Here is an 18,780-nt window from a genome sequence, read left to right as displayed (position 1 = left end):
GATTTCGGCGGAGAAATATATATATATATATATATATATATATATATATACGCGCACACACACACATATATATAAACGTATTCTCCGTTGAGATATTGCAGCCGCTGCTGTGTCCAGGCCCAGGAGCCTTAGCACTGTGCTGTGATGTCACTCAATACCACTGACATCACTAGGTGTAAACAACATCTCTCCTTTGCTGTGTATGTGACTATGGAGCTGTTTGGTGATGTCGTCTATTATGGCCTTCATAGAAGCAACAGGAGATTGTTGCATCCATCTAGAACCCTCAGAACTACAGTGCTATGATGTCACTCACTTCCACAGGCCTTGCAGAGTGTAAACAACAACAACCCAGCTTTGTTGTGTATGTAACCATAGGGATTTGTGATGTCACCTAGAACCTTCACAGCAGCGACAGCTTTATGAGGAGCATCAGCACTGCTCTGCCTGAGCAGAACCATCACCGCCATAGGTTGTCAAATAACCCGGATTTAACCCACACAGGTAAGTCCAATGGGGTGCAGGCATGTCCTCTATGCTTACAGCTTCCCGTGGGTGTTGGTTTGATACCGTTTGGGGACAGCCAAGGAGGCATCTGCAGGCAACAAAGGTAGGTGTGTGCTTGTGTGTGTGTTTCCTATGCAGATCCTAAGCCCAGTGTCACATGCAAGTAGGAGGAGTAAGAAGGGTTCCTGGCAAATCCGGGTTATGGATTGCATTTAAAAAGGCCCCGTGGGAGTGCAATGGGCCCCTGTCTTGCTGCTTAGCAATAATGGTATGGGTTTAGGTTCTGCTGTGTGTACTGGTGGTTGACTGCCCCCCAGCCCAGAGTGTGCATGGAAAATTGTCTGGCAGCCTCCCTGAAAGCAAGCAGTGATAGTGCCCATGAAGGGCACCTTGTTGGGCCCGCCCCTTTCACGGTTATCGCTTCTCGGCCTTTTGGCTAAGATCAAGTGTAGTATCTGTTCTTATCAGTTTAATATCTGATACGTCCCCTATCTGGGGACCATATATTAAATGGATTTTTGAGAACGGGGGCCGATTTCGAAGCTTGCTTCCGTCGCCCTATGCATTGACCCGATATGGCAGTATCTTCGGGTACAGTGCACCACCCCCTTACAGGGTTAAAAAGAAAGATTCCTACTTTCATTGCTACCTGCTTGCTGGCTAGCCAGCTAGCCAGCCCTGTGGGCCTTGCTGCTGCTGCAGCCAAAAAACAAAAGGTGGTGCTGCTGCTGCTTCTGCTGCTTCTGCTTCTGCTTGTGTCTGGCCGCTGTTGGAGCGTCCAGGCACAGGACTTCTGCTGCTGCTGACTAAATGGCCTCCTTAATTGGATCATTTGAGTAGCCAGCACACCTGTGCAGGTAGGGCATGACATGATAGGCAGCTGCCTTGATAGCGGGTGGGTGCTGAATGTTCCTAATTGACAAAATAAGATTAATGCTTATGAAGAAATATAAAATCTCATCCCTTCCCCAATATCGCGCCACACCCCTACCCCTTAATTCCCTGGTTGAACTTGATGGACATATGTCTTTTTTCGACCGTACTAACTATGTAACTATGTAACATAACATGGGGGGGGGGGGGGGGGTCTCCTGGCTGTTCACACAGGTGTGTCATTGCTGTACATTGACCATGCATTGCTTCTGTGGTATTGCAAAGGCAAAGACAAATGCTTCCAGCCATCCATTGCACTAATGGATTGGTCATCAGCTGGCTGTCTATGTCCCGCATCAATATAGACCAAAGTACAGAGGGTTAGGCTATGCTATTGTGCACCTACCTGATGCATCAGAAGGTGCGAGGCCCTTGCTAAATTCTGTGCACAGACTTTGAGATCTATACTTTAGACTGTATCTAAACCTGCTCCAACATGGACTGACATTCTGGCCTACTTTCAACCGATGCGACTTGTCTGTCGCTGAACAGTCGCTTTTTATGTATTCAGCACCTATGTATAATGTTGTAAAAATGCTCTAGAAGCTAAAGTCGCAGAAATGTCACACATATTTGGCCTGCAACTTTCTGTGCGACAAATTCAGACAGGAAAAATCAGTATAAATCCTTAAAAAATTATCCCCCAGTGTCTCCATCTGCTGGCGGTATTGAATAAGCATTGCTGCACTGATGGGGTATGCATTAGACGAAAAAAAGAAGAAAAAGAAGAATAATACGCCCAGAAAAGAGGCGAAAAGGAGAAAAAACGTAAAAAAACGTGAAAAAAAAGTAAGAGGAAGAGAAGGGAAAAAAAGGTGGAAATGGGTTTAAAAGTGATTTCGGTGGAGAAATATATATATATATATATATATATATATATTTAATACGCGCACACACACACATATATATAAACGTATTCTCCGTTGAGATATTGCAGCCGCTGCTGTGTCCAGGCCAGGAGCCTTAGCAACTGTGCTGTGATGTCACTCAATACCACTGACATCACTAGGTGTAAACAACATCTTCCTTTGCTGTGTATGTGACTATGGAGCTGTTTTGGTGATGTCGTCTATTATGGCCTTCATAGAAGCAACAGGAGATTGTTGCATCCATCTAGAACCCTCAGAACTACAGTGCTATGATGTCACTCACTTCCACAGGCCTTGCAGAGTGTAAACAACAACAACCCAGCTTTGTTGTGTATGTAACCATAGGGATTTGTGATGTCACCTAGAACCTTCACAGCAGCGACAGCTTTATGAGGAGCATCAGCACTTTTCTGCCTGAGCAGAACCATCACCGCCATAGGTTGTCAAATAACCCGGATTTAACCCACACAGGTAAGTCCAATGGGGTTGCAGGCATGTCCTCTATGCTTACAGCATTCCCGTGGGTGTTGGTTTGATACCGAGTTTGGGGACAGCCAAGGAGCATCTGCAGGCAACAAAGGTAGGTGTGTGCTTGTGTGTGTGTTTCCTATGCAGATCCTAAGCCAGTGTCACATGCAAGTAGGAGGAGTAAGAAGGGTTTCCTGGCAAATCCGGGTTATGGATTGCATTTAAAAAGGCCCCGTGGGAGTGCAATGGGCCCCTGTCTTGCTGCTTAGCAATAATGGTATGGGTTTAGGTTCTGCTGTGTGTACTGGTGGTTGACTGCCCCCCAGCCCAGAGTGTGCATGGAAAATTGTCTGGCAGCCTCCCTGACAGCAAGCAGTGATAGTGCCCATGAAGGGCACCTTGTTGGGCCCGCCCCCTTTCACGGTTATCGCTTCTCGGCCTTTTGGCTAAGGATCAGTGTAGTATCTGTTCTTATCAGTTTAATATCTGATACGTCCCCTATCTGGGGACCATATATTAAATGGAATTTTGAGAACAAGGGCCGATTTCGAAGCTTGCTTCCGTCGCCCTATGCATTGACCCGATATGGCAGTATCTTCGGGTACAGTGCACCACCCCCTTACAGGGTTAAAAAGAAAGATTCCTACTTTCATTGCTACCTGCTTGCTGGCTAGCCAGCTAGCCAGCCCTGTGGGCCTTGCTGCTGCTGCAGCCAAAAAACAAAAGGTGGTGCTGCTGCTGCTTCTGCTGCTTCTGCTTCTGCTTGTGTCTGGCCGCTGTTGGAGCGTCCAGGCACAGGACTTCTGCTGCTGCTGACTAAATGGCCTCCTTAATTGGATCATTTGAGTAGCCAGCACACCTGTGCAGGTAGGGCATGACATTGATAGGCAGCTGCCTTGATAGCGGGTGGGTGCTGAATGTTCCTAATTGACAAAATAAGATTAATGCTTATGAAGAAATATAAAATCTCATCCCTTCCCCAATATCGCGCCACACCCCTACCCCTTAATTCCCTGGTTGAACTTGATGGACATATGTCTTTTTTCGACCGTACTAACTATGTAACTATGTAACATAACATGGGGGGGGGGGGGGGGTCTCCTGGGCTGTTCACAACAGGTGTGTCATTGCTTGTACTTTGGACCATGCATTGCTTCTGTGGTATTGCAAAGGCAAAGACAAATGCTTCCAGCCATCCATTGCACTAATGGATTGGGTCATCAGCTGGCTGTCTATGTCCCGCATCAATATAGACCAAAGTACAGAGGGTTAGGCTATGCTATTGTGCACCTACCTGATGCATCAGAAGGTGCGAGGCCCTTGCTAAATTCTGTGCACAGACTTTGAGATCTATATTTTAGACTGTATCTAAACCTGCTCCAACATGGACTGACATTCTGGCCTACTTTCAGCCGATGCGACTTGTCTGTCGCTGAACAGTCGCTTTTTATGTATTCAGCACCTATGTATAATGTTGTAAAAATGCTCTAGAAGCTAAAGTCGCAGAAATGTCACACATATTTGGCCTGCAACTTTCTGTGCGACAAATTCAGACAGGAAAAATCTGTATAAATCCTTAGAAAATTATCCCCCAGTGTCTCCATCTGCTGGCGGTATTGAATAAGCATTGCTGCACTGATGGGGTATGCATTAGACGAAAAAAAAAGAAGAAAAAGAAGAATAATACGCCCAGAAAAGAGGCGAAAAGGAGAAAAACGTAAAAAAACGTGAAAAAAAAGTAAGAGGAAGAGAAGGGAAAAAAAAGGTGGAAATGGGTTTAAAAGTGATTTCGGCGGAGAAATATATATATATATATATATATATATATATATATATATATATATATACGCGCACACACACACATATATATAAACGTATTCTCCGTTGAGATATTGCAAGCCGCTGCTGTGTCCAGGCCCAGGAGCCTTAGCACTGTGCTGTGATGTCACTCAATACCACTGACATCACTAGGTGTAAACAACATCTCTCCTTTGCTGTGTATGTGACTATGGAGCTGTTTGTTGATGTCGTCTATTATGGCCTTCATAGAAGCAACAGGAGATTGTTGCATCCATCTAGAACCCTCAGAACTACAGTGCTATGATGTCACTCACTTCCACAGGCCTTGCAGAGTGTAAACAACAACAACCCAGCTTTGTTGTGTATGTAACCATAGGGATTTGTGATGTCACCTAGAACCTTCACAGCAGCGACAGCTTAATGAGGAGCATCAGCACTGCTCTGCCTGAGCAGAACCATCACCGCCATAGGTTGTCAAATAACCCGGATTTAACCCACACAGGTAAGTCCAATGGGGTGCAGGCATGTCCTCTATGCTTACAGCTTCCCGTGGGTGTTGGTTTGATACCGTTTGGGGACAGCCAAGGAGGCATCTGCAGGCAACAAAGGTAGGTGTGTGCTTGTGTGTGTGTTTCCTATGCAGATCCTAAGCCCAGTGTCACATGCAAGTAGGAGGAGTAAGAAGGGTTCCTGGCAAATCCGGTTATGGATTGCATTTAAAAAGGCCCCGTGGGAGTGCAATGGGCCCCTGTCTTGCTGCTTAGCAATAATGGTATGGGTTTAGGTTCTGCTGTGTGTACTGGTGGTTGACTGCCCCCCAGCCCAGAGTGTGCATGGAAAATTGTCTGGCAGCCTCCCTGACAGCAAGCAGTGATAGTGCCCATGAAGGGCACCTTGTTGGGCCCGCCCCTTTCACGGTTATCGCTTCTCGGCCTTTTGGCTAAGATCAAGTGTAGTATCTGTTCTTATCAGTTTAATATCTCATACGTCCCCTATCTGGGGACCATATATTAAATGGATTTTTGAGAACGGGGGCCGATTTCGAAGCTTGCTTCCGTCGCCCTATGCATTGACCCGATATGGCAGTATCTCGGGTACAGTGCACCACCCCCTTACAGGGTTAAAAAGAAAGATTCCTACTTTCATTGCTACCTGCTTGCTGCTAGCCAGCTAGCCAGCCCTGTGGGCCTTGCTGCTGCTGCAGCCAAAAAACAAAAAGGTGGTGCTGCTGCTGCTTCTGCTGCTTCTGCTTCTGCTTGTGTCTGGCCGCTGTTGGAGCGTCCAGGCACAGGACTTCTGCTGCTGCTGACTAAATGGCCTCCTTAATTGGATCATTTGAGTAGCCAGCACACCTGTGCAGGTAGGGCATGACATGATAGGCAGCTGCCTTGATAGCGGGTGGGTGCTGAATGTTCCCTAATTGACAAAATAAGATTAATGCTTATGAAGTAATATAAAATCTCATCCCTTCCCCAATATCGCGCCACACCCCTACCCCTTAATTCCCTGGTTGAACTTGATGGACATATGTCCTTTTTTTCGACCGTACTAACTATGTAACTATGTAACATAACATGGGGGGGGTCTCCTGGCTGTTCACACAGGTGTGTCATTGCTGTACATTGACCATGCATTGCTTCTGTGGTATTGCAAAGGCAAAGACAAATGCTTCCAGCCATCCATTGCACTAATGGATTGGTTCATCAGCTGGCTGTCTATGTCCCGCATCAATATAGACCAAAGTACAGAGGGTTAGGCTATGCTATTGTGCACCTACCTGATGCATCAGAAGGTGCGAGGCCCTTGCTAAATTCTGTGCACAGACTTTGAGATCTATACTTTAGACTGTATCTAAACCTGCTCCAACATGGACTGACATTCTGGCCTACTTTCAGCCGATGCGACTTGTCTGTCGCTGAACAGTCGCTTTTTATGTATCAGCACCTATGTATAATGTTTGTAAAAATGCTCTAGAAGCTAAAGTCGCAGAAATGTCACACATATTTGGCCTGCAACTTTCTGTGCGACAAATTCAGACAGGAAAAATCAGTATAAATCCTTAGAAAATTATCCCCCAGTGTCTCCATCTGCTGGCGGTATTGAATAAGCATTGCTGCACTGATGGGGTATGCATTAGACGAAAAAAAAGAAGAAAAAGAAGAATAATACGCCCAGAAAAGAGGCGAAAAGGAGAAAAACGTAAAAAAACGTGAAAAAAAAGTAAGAGGAAGAGAAGGGAAAAAAAGGTGGAAATGGGTTTAAAAGTGATTTCGGCGGAGAAATATATATATATATATATATATATATATATATATATATATATACGCGCACACACACACATATATATAAACGTATTCTCGGTTGAGATATTGCAGCCGCTGCTGTGTCCAGGCCCAGGAGCCTTAGCACTGTGCTGTGATGTCACTCAATACCACTGACATCACTAGGTGTAAACAACATCTCTCCTTGCTGTGTATGTGACTATGGAGCTGTTTGGTGATGTCGTCTATTATGGCCTTCATAGAAGCAACAGGAGATTGTTGCATCCATCTAGAACCCTCAGAACTACAGTGCTATGATGTCACTCACTTCCACAGGCCTTGCAGAGTGTAAACAACAACAACCCAGCTTTGTTGTGTATGTAACCATAGGGATTTGTGATGTCCACCTAGAACCTTCACAGCAGCGACAGCTTTATGAGGAGCATCAGCACTGCTCTGCCTGAGCATAACCATCACCGCCATAGGTTGTCAAATAACCGGATTTAACCCACACAGGTAAGTCCAATGGGGTGCAGGCATGTCCTCTATGCTTACAGCTTCCCGTGGGTGTTGGTTTGATACCGTTTGGGGACAGCCAAGGAGGCATCTGCAGGCAACAAAGGTAGGTGTGTGCTTGTGTGTGTGTTTCCTATGCAGATCCTAAGCCCAGTGTCACATGCAAGTAGGAGGAGTAAGAAGGGTTCCTGCAAATCCGGGTTATGGATTGCATTTAAAAAGGCCCCGTGGAGTGCAATGGGCCCCTGTCTTGCTGCTTAGCAAAAATGGTATGGGTTTAGGTTCTGCTGTGTGTACTGGTGGTTGACTGCCCCCCCAGCCCAGAGTGTGCATGGAAAATTGTCTGGCAGCCTCCCTGACAGCAAGCAGTTGATAGTGCCCATGAAGGGCACCTTGTTGGGCCCGCCCCTTTCACGGTTATCGCTTCTCGGCCTTTTGGCTAAGATCAAGTGTAGTATCTGTTCTTATCAGTTTAATATCTGATACGTCCCCTATCTGGGGACCATATATTAAATGGATTTTTGAGAACGGGGGCCGATTTCGAAGCTTGCTTCCGTCGCCCTATGCATTGACCCGATATGGGCAGTATCTTCGGGTACAGTGCACCACCCCCTTACAGGGTTAAAAAGAAAGATTCCTACTTTCATTGCTACCTGCTTGCTGGCTAGCCAGCTAGCCAGCCCTGTGGGCCTTGCTGCTGCTGCAGCAAAAAACAAAAGGTGGTGCTGCTGCTGCTTCTGCTGCTTCTGCTTCTGCTTGTGTCTGGCCGCTGTTGGAGCGTCCAGGCACAGGACTTCTGCTGCTGCTGACTAAATGGCCTCCTTAATTGGATCATTTGAGTAGCCAGCACACCTGTGCAGGTAGGGCATGACATGATAGGCAGCTGCCTTGATAGCGGGTGGGTGCTGAATGTTCCTAATTGACAAAATAAGATTAATGCTTATGAAGAAATATAAAATCTCATCCCTTCCCAATATCGCGCCACACCCCTACCCCTTAATTCCCTGGTTGAACTTGATGGACATATGTCTTTTTTCGACCGTACTAACTATGTAACTATGTAACATAACATGGGGGGGGGGGGGGGGGGGTCTCCTGGCTGTTCACACAGGTGTGTCATTGCTGTACATTGACCATGCATTGCTTCTGTGGTATTGCAAAGGCAAAGACAAATGCTTCCAGCCATCCATTGCACTTATGGATTGGTCATCAGCTGGCTGTCTATGTCCCGCATCAATATAGACCAAAGTACAGAGGGTTAGGCTATGCTATTGTGCACCTACCTGATGCATCAGAAGGTGCGAGGCCCTTGCTAAATTCTGTGCACAGACTTTGAGATCTATACTTTAGACTGTATCTAAACCTGCTCCAACATGGACTGACATTCTGGCCTACTTTCAGCCGATGCGACTTGTCTGTCGCTGAACAGTCGCTTTTTATGTATTCAGCACCTATGTATAATGTTGTAAAAATGCTCTAGAAGCTAAAGTCGCAGAAATGTCACACATATTTGGCCTGCAACTTTCTGTGCGACAAATTCAGACAGGAAAAATCAGTATAAATCCTTAGAAAATTATCCCCCAGTGTCTCCATCTGCTGGCGGTATTGAATAAGCATTGCTGCACTGATGGGGTATGCATTAGACGAAAAAAAAGAAGAAAAAGAAGAATAATACGCCCAGAAAAGAGGCGAAAAGGAGAAAAACGTAAAAAAACGTGAAAAAAAAGTAAGAGGAAGAGAAGGGAAAAAAAGGTGGAAATGGGTTTAAAAGTGATTTCGGCGGAGAAATATATATATATATATATATATATATATATATATATATATATATATATACGCGCACACACACACATATATATAAACGTATTCTCCGTTGAGATATTGCAGCCGCTGCTGTGTCCAGGCCCAGGAGCCTTAGCACTGTGCTGTGATGTCACTCAATACCACTGACATCACTAGGTGTAAACAACATCTCTCCTTTGCTGTGTATGTGACTATGGAGCTGTTTGGTGATGTCGTCTATTATGGCCTTCATAGAAGCAACAGGAGATTGTTGCATCCATCTAGAACCCTCAGAACTACAGTGCTATGATGTCACTCACTTCCACAGGCCTTGCAGAGTGTAAACAACAACAACCCAGCTTTGTTGTGTATGTAACCATAGGGATTTGTGATGTCACCTAGAACCTTCACAGCAGCGACAGCTTTATGAGGAGCATCAGCACTGCTCTGCCTGAGCAGAACCATCACCGCCATAGGTTGTCAAATAACCCGGATTTAACCCACACAGGTAAGTCCAATGGGGTGCAGACATGTCCTCTATGCTTACAGCTTCCCGTGGGTGTTGGTTTGATACCGTTTGGGGACAGCCAAGGAGGCATCTGCAGGCAACAAAGGTAGGTGTGTGCTTGTGTGTGTGTTTCCTATGCAGATCCTAAGCCCAGTGTCACATGCAAGTAGGAGGAGTAAGAAGGGTTCCTGGCAAATCCGGGTTATGGATTGCATTTAAAAAGGCCCCGTGGGAGTGCAATGGGCCCCTGTCTTGCTGCTTAGCAATAATGGTATGGGTTTAGGTTCTGCTGTGTGTACTGGTGGTTGACTGCCCCCCAGCCCAGAGTGTGCATGGAAAATTGTCTGGCAGCCTCCCTGACAGCAAGCAGTGATAGTGCCCATGAAGGGCACCTTGTTGGGCCCGCCCCTTTCACGGTTATCGCTTCTCGGCCTTTTGGCTAAGATCAAGTGTAGTATCTGTTCTTATCAGTTTAATATCTCATACGTCCCCTATCTGGGGACCATATATTAAATGGATTTTTGAGAACGGGGGCCGATTTCGAAGCTTGCTTCCGTCGCCCTATGCATTGACCCGATATGGCAGTATCTTCGGGTACAGTGCACCACCCCCTTACAGGGTTAAAAAGAAAGATTCCTACTTTCATTGCTACCTGCTTGCTGGCTAGCCAGCTAGCCAGCCCTGTGGGCCTTGCTGCTGCTGCAGCCAAAAAACAAAAGGTGCTGCTGCTGCTGCTTCTGCTGCTTCTGCTTCTGCTTGTGTCTGGCCGCTGTTGGAGCGTCCAGGCACAGGACTTCTGCTGCTGCTGACTAAATGGCCTCCTTAATTGGATCATTTGAGTAGCCAGCACACCTGTGCAGGTAGGGCATGACATGATAGGCAGCTGCCTTGATAGCGGGTGGGTGCTGAATGTTCCTAATTGACAAAATAAGATTAATGCTTATGAAGAAATATAAAATCTCATCCCTTCCCCAATATCGCGCCACACCCCTACCCCTTAATTCCCTGGTTGAACTTGATGGACATATGTCTTTTTTCGACCGTACTAACTATGTAACTATGTAACATAACATGGGGGGGGTCTCCTGGCTGTTCACACAGGTGTGTCATTGCTGTACATTGACCATGCATTGCTTCTGTGGTATTGCAAAGGCAAAGACAAATGCTTCCAGCCATCCATTGCACTAATGGATTGGTCATCAGCTGGCTGTCTATGTCCCGCATCAATATAGACCAAAGTACAGAGGGTTAGGCTATGCTATTGTGCACCTACCTGATGCATCAGAAGGTGCGAGGCCCTTGCTAAATTCTGTGCACAGACTTTGAGATCTATACTTTAGACTGTATCTAAACCTGCTCCAACATGGACTGACATTCTGGCCTACTTTCAGCCGATGCGACTTGTCTGTCGCTGAACAGTCGCTTTTTATGTATTCAGCACCTATGTATAATGTTGTAAAAATGCTCTAGAAGCTAAAGTCGCAGAAATGTCACACATATTTGGCCTGCAACTTTCTGTGCGACAAATTCAGACAGGAAAAATCAGTATAAATCCTTAGAAAATTATCCCCCAGTGTCTCCATCTGCTGGCGGTATTGAATAAGCATTGCTGCACTGATGGGGTATGCATTAGACGAAAAAAAAGAAGAAAAAGAAGAATAATACGCCCAGAAAAGAGGCGAAAAGGAGAAAAACGTAAAAAAACGTGAAAAAAAAGTAAGAGGAAGAGAAGGGAAAAAAAGGTGGAAATGGGTTTAAAAGTGATTTCGGCGGAGAAATATATATATATATATATATATATATATATATATATATATATATATATATATATATATACGCGCACACACACACATATATATAAACGTATTCTCCGTTGAGATATTGCAGCCGCTGCTGTGTCCAGGCCCAGGAGCCTTAGCACTGTGCTGTGATGTCACTCAATACCACTGACATCACTAGGTGTAAACAACATCTCTCCTTTGCTGTGTATGTGACTATGGAGCTGTTTGGTGATGTCGTCTATTATGGCCTTCATAGAAGCAACAGGAGATTGTTGCATCCATCTAGAACCCTCAGAACTACAGTGCTATGATGTCACTCACTTCCACAGGCCTTGCAGAGTGTAAACAACAACAACCCAGCTTTGTTGTGTATGTAACCATAGGGATTTGTGATGTCACCTAGAACCTTCACAGCAGCGACAGCTTTATGAGGAGCATCAGCACTGCTCTGCCTGAGCAGAACCATCACCGCCATAGGTTGTCAAATAACCCGGATTTAACCCACACAGGTAAGTCCAATGGGGTGCAGGCATGTCCTCTATGCTTACAGCTTCCCGTGGGTGTTGGTTTGATACCGTTTGGGGACAGCCAAGGAGGCATCTGCAGGCAACAAAGGTAGGTGTGTGCTTGTGTGTGTGTTTCCTATGCAGATCCTAAGCCCAGTGTCACATGCAAGTAGGAGGAGTAAGAAGGGTTCCTGGCAAATCCGGGTTATGGATTGCATTTAAAAAGGCCCCGTGGGAGTGCAATGGGCCCCTGTCTTGCTGCTTAGCAAAAATGGTATGGGTTTAGGTTCTGCTGTGTGTACTGGTGGTTGACTGCCCCCCAGCCCAGAGTGTGCATGGAAAATTGTCTGGCAGCCTCCCTGACAGCAAGCAGTGATAGTGCCCATGAAGGGCACCTTGTTGGGCCCGCCCCTTTCACGGTTATCGCTTCTCGGCCTTTTGGCTAAGATCAAGTGTAGTATCTGTTCTTATCAGTTTAATATCTGATACGTCCCCTATCTGGGGACCATATATTAAATGGATTTTTGAGAACGGGGGCCGATTTCGAAGCTTGCTTCCGTCGCCCTATGCATTGACCCGATATGGCAGTATCTTCGGGTACAGTGCACCACCCCCTTACAGGGTTAAAAAGAAAGATTCCTACTTTCATTGCTACCTGCTTGCTGGCTAGCCAGCTAGCCAGCCCTGTGGGCCTTGCTGCTGCTGCAGCCAAAAAACAAAAGGTGGTGCTGCTGCTGCTTCTGCTGCTTCTGCTTCTGCTTGTGTCTGGCCGCTGTTGGAGCGTCCAGGCACAGGACTTCTGCTGCTGCTGACTAAATGGCCTCCTTAATTGGATCATTTGAGTAGCCAGCACACCTGTGCAGGTAGGGCATGACATGATAGGCAGCTGCCTTGATAGCGGGTGGGTGCTGAATGTTCCTAATTGACAAAATAAGATTAATGCTTATGAAGAAATATAAAATCTCATCCCTTCCCCAATATCGCGCCACACCCCTACCCCTTAATTCCCTGGTTGAACTTGATGGACATATGTCTTTTTTCGACCGTACTAACTATGTAACTATGTAACATAACATGGGGGGGGGGGGGGGGGGTCTCCTGGCTGTTCACACAGGTGTGTCATTGCTGTACATTGACCATGCATTGCTTCTGTGGTATTGCAAAGGCAAAGACAAATGCTTCCAGCCATCCATTGCACTAATGGATTGGTCATCAGCTGGCTGTCTATGTCCCGCATCAATATAGACCAAAGTACAGAGGGTTAGGCTATGCTATTGTGCACCTACCTGATGCATCAGAAGGTGCGAGGCCCTTGCTAAATTCTGTGCACAGACTTTGAGATCTATACTTTAGACTGTATCTAAACCTGCTCCAACATGGACTGACATTCTGGCCTACTTTCAGCCGATGCGACTTGTCTGTCGCTGAACAGTCGCTTTTTATGTATTCAGCACCTATGTATAATGTTGTAAAAATGCTCTAGAAGCTAAAGTCGCAGAAATGTCACACATATTTGGCCTGCAACTTTCTGTGCGACAAATTCAGACAGGAAAAATCAGTATAAATCCTTAGAAAATTATCCCCCAGTGTCTCCATCTGCTGGCGGTATTGAATAAGCATTGCTGCACTGATGGGGTATGCATTAGACGAAAAAAAAGAAGAAAAAGAAGAATAATACGCCCAGAAAAGAGGCGAAAAGGAGAAAAACGTAAAAAAACGTGAAAAAAAAGTAAGAGGAAGAGAAGGGAAAAAAAGGTGGAAATGGGTTTAAAAGTGATTTCGGCGGAGAAATATATATATATATATATATATATATATATATATATATATACGCGCACACACACACATATATATAAACGTATTATCCGTTGAGATATTGCAGCCGCTGCTGTGTCCAGGCCCAGGAGCCTTAGCACTGTGCTGTGATGTCACTCAATACCACTGACATCACTAGGTGTAAACAACATCTCTCCTTTGCTGTGTATGTGACTATGGAGCTGTTTGGTGATGTCGTCTATTATGGCCTTCATAGAAGCAACAGGAGATTGTTGCATCCATCTAGAACCCTCAGAACTACAGTGCTATGATGTCACTCACTTCCACAGGCCTTGCAGAGTGTAAACAACAACAACCCAGCTTTGTTGTGTATGTAACCATAGGGATTTGTGATGTCACCTAGAACCTTCACAGCAGCGACAGCTTTATGAGGAGCATCAGCACTGCTCTGCCTGAGCAGAACCATCACCGCCATAGGTTGTCAAATAACCCGGATTTAACCCACACAGGTAAGTCCAATGGGGTGCAGGCATGTCCTCTATGCTTACAGCTTCCCGTGGGTGTTGGTTTGATACCGTTTGGGGACAGCCAAGGAGGCATCTGCAGGCAACAAAGGTAGGTGTGTGCTTGTGTGTGTGTTTCCTATGCAGATCCTAAGCCCAGTGTCACATGCAAGTAGGAGGAGTAAGAAGGGTTCCTGGCAAATCCGGGTTATGGATTGCATTTAAAAAGGCCCCGTGGGAGTGCAATGGGCCCCTGTCTTGCTGCTTAGCAATAATGGTATGGGTTTAGGTTCTGCTGTGTGTACTGGTGGTTGACTGCCCCCCAGCCCAGAGTGTGCATGGAAAATTGTCTGGCAGCCTCCCTGACAGCAAGCAGTGATAGTGCCCATGAAGGGCACCTTGTTGGGCCCGCCCCTTTCACGGTTATCGCTTCTCGGCCTTTTGGCTAAGATCAAGTGTAGTATCTGTTCTTATCAGTTTAATATCTGATACGTCCCCTATCTGGGGACCATATATTAAATGGATTTTTGAGAACGGGGGCCGATTTCGAAGCTTGCTTCCGTCGCCCTATGCATTGACCCGATATGGCAGTATCTTCGGGTACAGTGCACCACCCCCTTACAGGGTTAAAAAGAAAGATTCCTACTTTCATTGCTACCTGCTTGCTGGCTAGCCAGCTAGCCAGCCCTGTGGGCCTTGCTGCTGCTGCAGCCAAAAAACAAAAGGTGGTGCTGCTGCTGCTTCTGCTGCTTCTGCTTCTGCTTCTGCTTGTGTCTGGCCGCTGTTGGAGCGTCCAGGCACAGGACTTCTGCTGCTGCTGACTAAATGGCCTCCTTAATTGGATCATTTGAGTAGCCAGCACACCTGTGCAGGTAGGGCATGACATGATAGGCAGCTGCCTTGATAGCGGGTGGGTGCTGAATGTTCCTAATTGACAAAATAAGATTAATGCTTATGAAGAAATATAAAATCTCATCCCTTCCCCAATATCGCGCCACACCCCTACCCCTTAATTCCCTGGTTGAACTTGATGGACATATGTCTTTTTTCGACCGTACTAACTATGTAACTATGTAACATAACATGGGGGGGGGGGGGGGGGTCTCCTGGCTGTTCACACAGGTGTGTCATTGCTGTACATTGACCATGCATTGCTTCTGTGGTATTGCAAAGGCAAAGACAAATGCTTCCAGCCATCCATTGCACTAATGGATTGGTCATCAGCTGGCTGTCTATGTCCCGCATCAATATAGACCAAAGTACAGAGGGTTAGGCTATGCTATTGTGCACCTACCTGATGCATCAGAAGGTGCGAGGCCCTTGCTAAATTCTGTGCACAGACTTTGAGATCTATACTTTAGACTGTATCTAAACCTGCTCCAACATGGACTGACATTCTGGCCTACTTTCAGCCGATGCGACTTGTCTGTCGCTGAACAGTCGCTTTTTATGTATTCAGCACCTATGTATAATGTTGTAAAAATGCTCTAGAAGCTAAAGTCGCAGAAATGTCACACATATTTGGCCTGCAACTTTCTGTGCGACAAATTCAGACAGGAAAAATCAGTATAAATCCTTAGAAAATTATCCCCCAGTGTCTCCATCTGCTGGCGGTATTGAATAAGCATTGCTGCACTGATGGGGTATGCATTAGACGAAAAAAAAGAAGAAAAAGAAGAATAATACGCCCAGAAAAGAGGCGAAAAGGAGAAAAACGTAAAAAAACGTGAAAAAAAAGTAAGAGGAAGAGAAGGGAAAAAAAGGTGGAAATGGGATTAAAAGTGATTTCGGCGGAGAAATATATATATATATATATATATATATATATATAAAATACACAAGGGGAGCCAGCACTGGATGACCACTGGGGATGTGCCCGTAATCCACCCGAATGCCAAAGACGGGTACACTTCACAATCTCTCCAAAGGAAACAGCAACAATCGCCAGGTCCAGTATAGTAGCAAACTGATGTTTATTGCATCAATAACAGCAACGTTTCGGCTAAAAGTGAGCCTTTCTCAAGCATAGTGCAAATAACAATGGATCAAACTTATATATGTAGTGAAGGAACATGATTGGTGACAGTACAGGTGCATTATATCAATCATTAGACATTGTGTCCACCCTCCACCCATGATTGGGTAGATGGGCGGTCATGTGATAACAAATCTGTCAAAATGTCAAATAACAGACTTAAGCTCTATAAATATAAACATTATTACTTCCCCACATGGAGCGACGGAGTCCGCAGGGATCAGCAATTCGTTTCCGATACTCCGATTGTTGATAGTTGTAACCATTCATATACATCTAAGTTGCCGTCTGTTCGTTCCTCCGTTTGTAAACAAAGGAGCTGCGGCTGCGCGGATCACACATGGGTCTCCGCCCAGCCTTCATTCCCCAGTGCCGTCAGAAAACAATCTGCGCATGCGCGGGCACTCCGTGCATCGATTCTGGCCGTCTTGCAGTGAGTGCACAGAGACCGCTGTCAATAACTGCAGCAGCTCTGTGAACTATATTCACCCGGATCATGGCCAATAGGAATACTTATAAGACAGACTGAAAATTGACGACAGTGTATATTGAAAAAAGAAGGGGTTATGTATATTCCTCGGTAGAATTGCGTAAAGTTCCGTGCGTCTTCTCGCTCCATGTGGGTTAAGTGTGAACAAAGTGTCTAAAAATGATACAAAAATACAAAAAATTACACAGAGTTAAAAATGTAATAAAACCAACGCCTCCCATCGTTTATCATTATAAAGAAAGTATTCACGTATTCCTATATAGAGAAAAGTAAAAAAAGGAAAAGAGAAAACGTGAAAAATATAAAGAAAAAATAAAAAATAAAAAATAAATAATAAATTAAAAAAATAAATAGATAAAAAAGAAAAAATAAATAAATAAAAAATAAAAATAAAAATAAAGATAGAAATAAAAAAATAAAAATATAAAAAATATAAATAAAAAATAAATAGATAAAAGTAAAAAATGAATAAAGAGTGAAAAAATAAAAAATAAAAAATAATTAATAGTAATTAATGAAAAAAATTTTTTTGAAAAAATTTTTTTATAAAAAATAATAAATAAAAAATGAAAAATAAAAAATGATAAATAAATAAAAAATAATAATTAATAGTGAAAAATGAAGAATAATAATGAAAAATAATACAAAATAAATAAATAGACGAAAATAATAAAAAATAGGAAACTATAAAATAAATAATAAATAAAAAATAAAAAATAAAAAATAAAAAATAAATAATAAATATATAATAAATAATAAATAATAAATAATAAAAAATAAGTAATAAAAAATAAAAAATAAAAAATAAAAAATAAAAAATAAAAAATAAAATATAAAAAATAAAAAATAAATAAATAGAAAAATGAGAAAAAGTAAATAATTGAAAAATGAAAATGAAAAATAAATGGTAAAAAATAAAAGTAAATAATGAAAAATGAATATACAAATGAAACAAAATTGTGAATAAATTGACCACAGATTTTGACCACAGATTTATTTACAAAGGAGACAGATAGGAACAATTTGTTATTTTTTGACAGTTTTCACCCCAGATCCATGGTCAAATCCTTACCATGGAGCCAGATGTTGAGGGTGAAGCGAATCGTTTCACCCTCTAAACATCTGGAAGATAGATTGGACGAAATGTGTTCTAAATTCAAGAAAAGAGGTTATCCCCAGAATCTCCTATCTAAACATAGATCAAGATTATCTGAGATCACTAGAAGTGAGTTATTACAACCCAAGATAAAGAACACCACTGATAGAATACCTTTTGTATCTACGTTCACCACGCTGAGTAACAAAATTGCTGCCATAATAAGGAATAATTGGAGTATCATACAACGTACAACTAACCTTGCTAACCCCCCTGTAATGGCGTACCGCAGAGGGCGCAATTTCAGGGATATGTTAGTAAAATCTGACATTGGTAGTGACAAACAGAGAAAAAAACAAGAGATACAGTGGCTGGGCAGAAAGAAGGGAAATTTCCCTTGTTTTGGCTGCAGCCACTGCAACAATATTATCAAAGGGGACAGTTTCTCTCATCCACAAACAGGAGAAAGATTTACCATTGAGGACCGTTTCACATGCAGGTCATCATTTGTGGTGTACCTGCTACAATGCCCTTGTGGGCTATATTATGTGGGGGAAACCACAAACGAATGCCGCATTCGGCTCAATGGTCATAAGTCTTCCATTAGGACAGGCAAAGTGGACCTCCCCATCCCCCGACATTTTCTAGAGAAGGGCCATAATATTAGCCAGTTACGTTTCCGGATCATCGACCATGTCCCCCCGCTTAGACGCGGTGGGGACAGGGAGAGGATCCTGAAACAAAAAGAACTTAAATGGATTCACAGATTAAACACTTTGCATCCACAGGGACTTAATGTAGATTTTAATTTGAAACCTTTTATGTGAAATGGATTCATGTGTGACTTCTAACTATTTTCTTTATTCATTTATTCACAATTTTGTTTCATTTGTATATTCATTTTTCATTATTTACTTTTATTTTTTACCATTTATTTTTCATTTTCATT

At 43.9% G+C, this 18,780-nt stretch overlaps 7 non-coding genes across 7 annotated transcripts; all 7 read left to right on the top strand.

Annotated features, from left to right (window-relative positions):
* Positions 1–923: 923 nt before the first annotated feature.
* LOC130300600 (U2 spliceosomal RNA) lies at positions 924–1,114 on the top strand. Its single transcript, XR_008851436.1, has one exon. It is a non-coding gene; the product is annotated as a U2 spliceosomal RNA (small nuclear RNA).
* Positions 1,115–3,203: 2,089 nt separating this feature from the next.
* On the top strand, positions 3,204–3,394 carry LOC130300644 (U2 spliceosomal RNA). The gene has a single exon (XR_008851483.1). It is a non-coding gene; the product is annotated as a U2 spliceosomal RNA (small nuclear RNA).
* Positions 3,395–5,497: 2,103 nt separating this feature from the next.
* LOC130300643 (U2 spliceosomal RNA) lies at positions 5,498–5,687 on the top strand. The gene has a single exon (XR_008851482.1). It is a non-coding gene; the product is annotated as a U2 spliceosomal RNA (small nuclear RNA).
* Positions 5,688–7,773: 2,086 nt separating this feature from the next.
* On the top strand, positions 7,774–7,965 carry LOC130300640 (U2 spliceosomal RNA). The gene has a single exon (XR_008851478.1). It is a non-coding gene; the product is annotated as a U2 spliceosomal RNA (small nuclear RNA).
* A 2,098-nt stretch (positions 7,966–10,063) lies between these two features.
* LOC130300642 (U2 spliceosomal RNA) lies at positions 10,064–10,254 on the top strand. Its single transcript, XR_008851480.1, has one exon. It is a non-coding gene; the product is annotated as a U2 spliceosomal RNA (small nuclear RNA).
* A 2,099-nt stretch (positions 10,255–12,353) lies between these two features.
* On the top strand, positions 12,354–12,544 carry LOC130300599 (U2 spliceosomal RNA). Its single transcript, XR_008851435.1, has one exon. It is a non-coding gene; the product is annotated as a U2 spliceosomal RNA (small nuclear RNA).
* Positions 12,545–14,635: 2,091 nt separating this feature from the next.
* LOC130300598 (U2 spliceosomal RNA) lies at positions 14,636–14,826 on the top strand. The gene has a single exon (XR_008851434.1). It is a non-coding gene; the product is annotated as a U2 spliceosomal RNA (small nuclear RNA).
* The last annotated feature ends 3,954 nt before the right edge of the window (positions 14,827–18,780 follow it).

This window comes from Hyla sarda, unplaced genomic scaffold (assembly GCF_029499605.1).
Source record: "Hyla sarda isolate aHylSar1 unplaced genomic scaffold, aHylSar1.hap1 scaffold_1089, whole genome shotgun sequence".
Taxonomy (NCBI): domain Eukaryota; kingdom Metazoa; phylum Chordata; class Amphibia; order Anura; family Hylidae; genus Hyla; species Hyla sarda.
The sequence above is the reverse complement of the archived record's forward strand: the minus strand, read 5'-3'. Positions and strand labels throughout refer to the sequence as shown.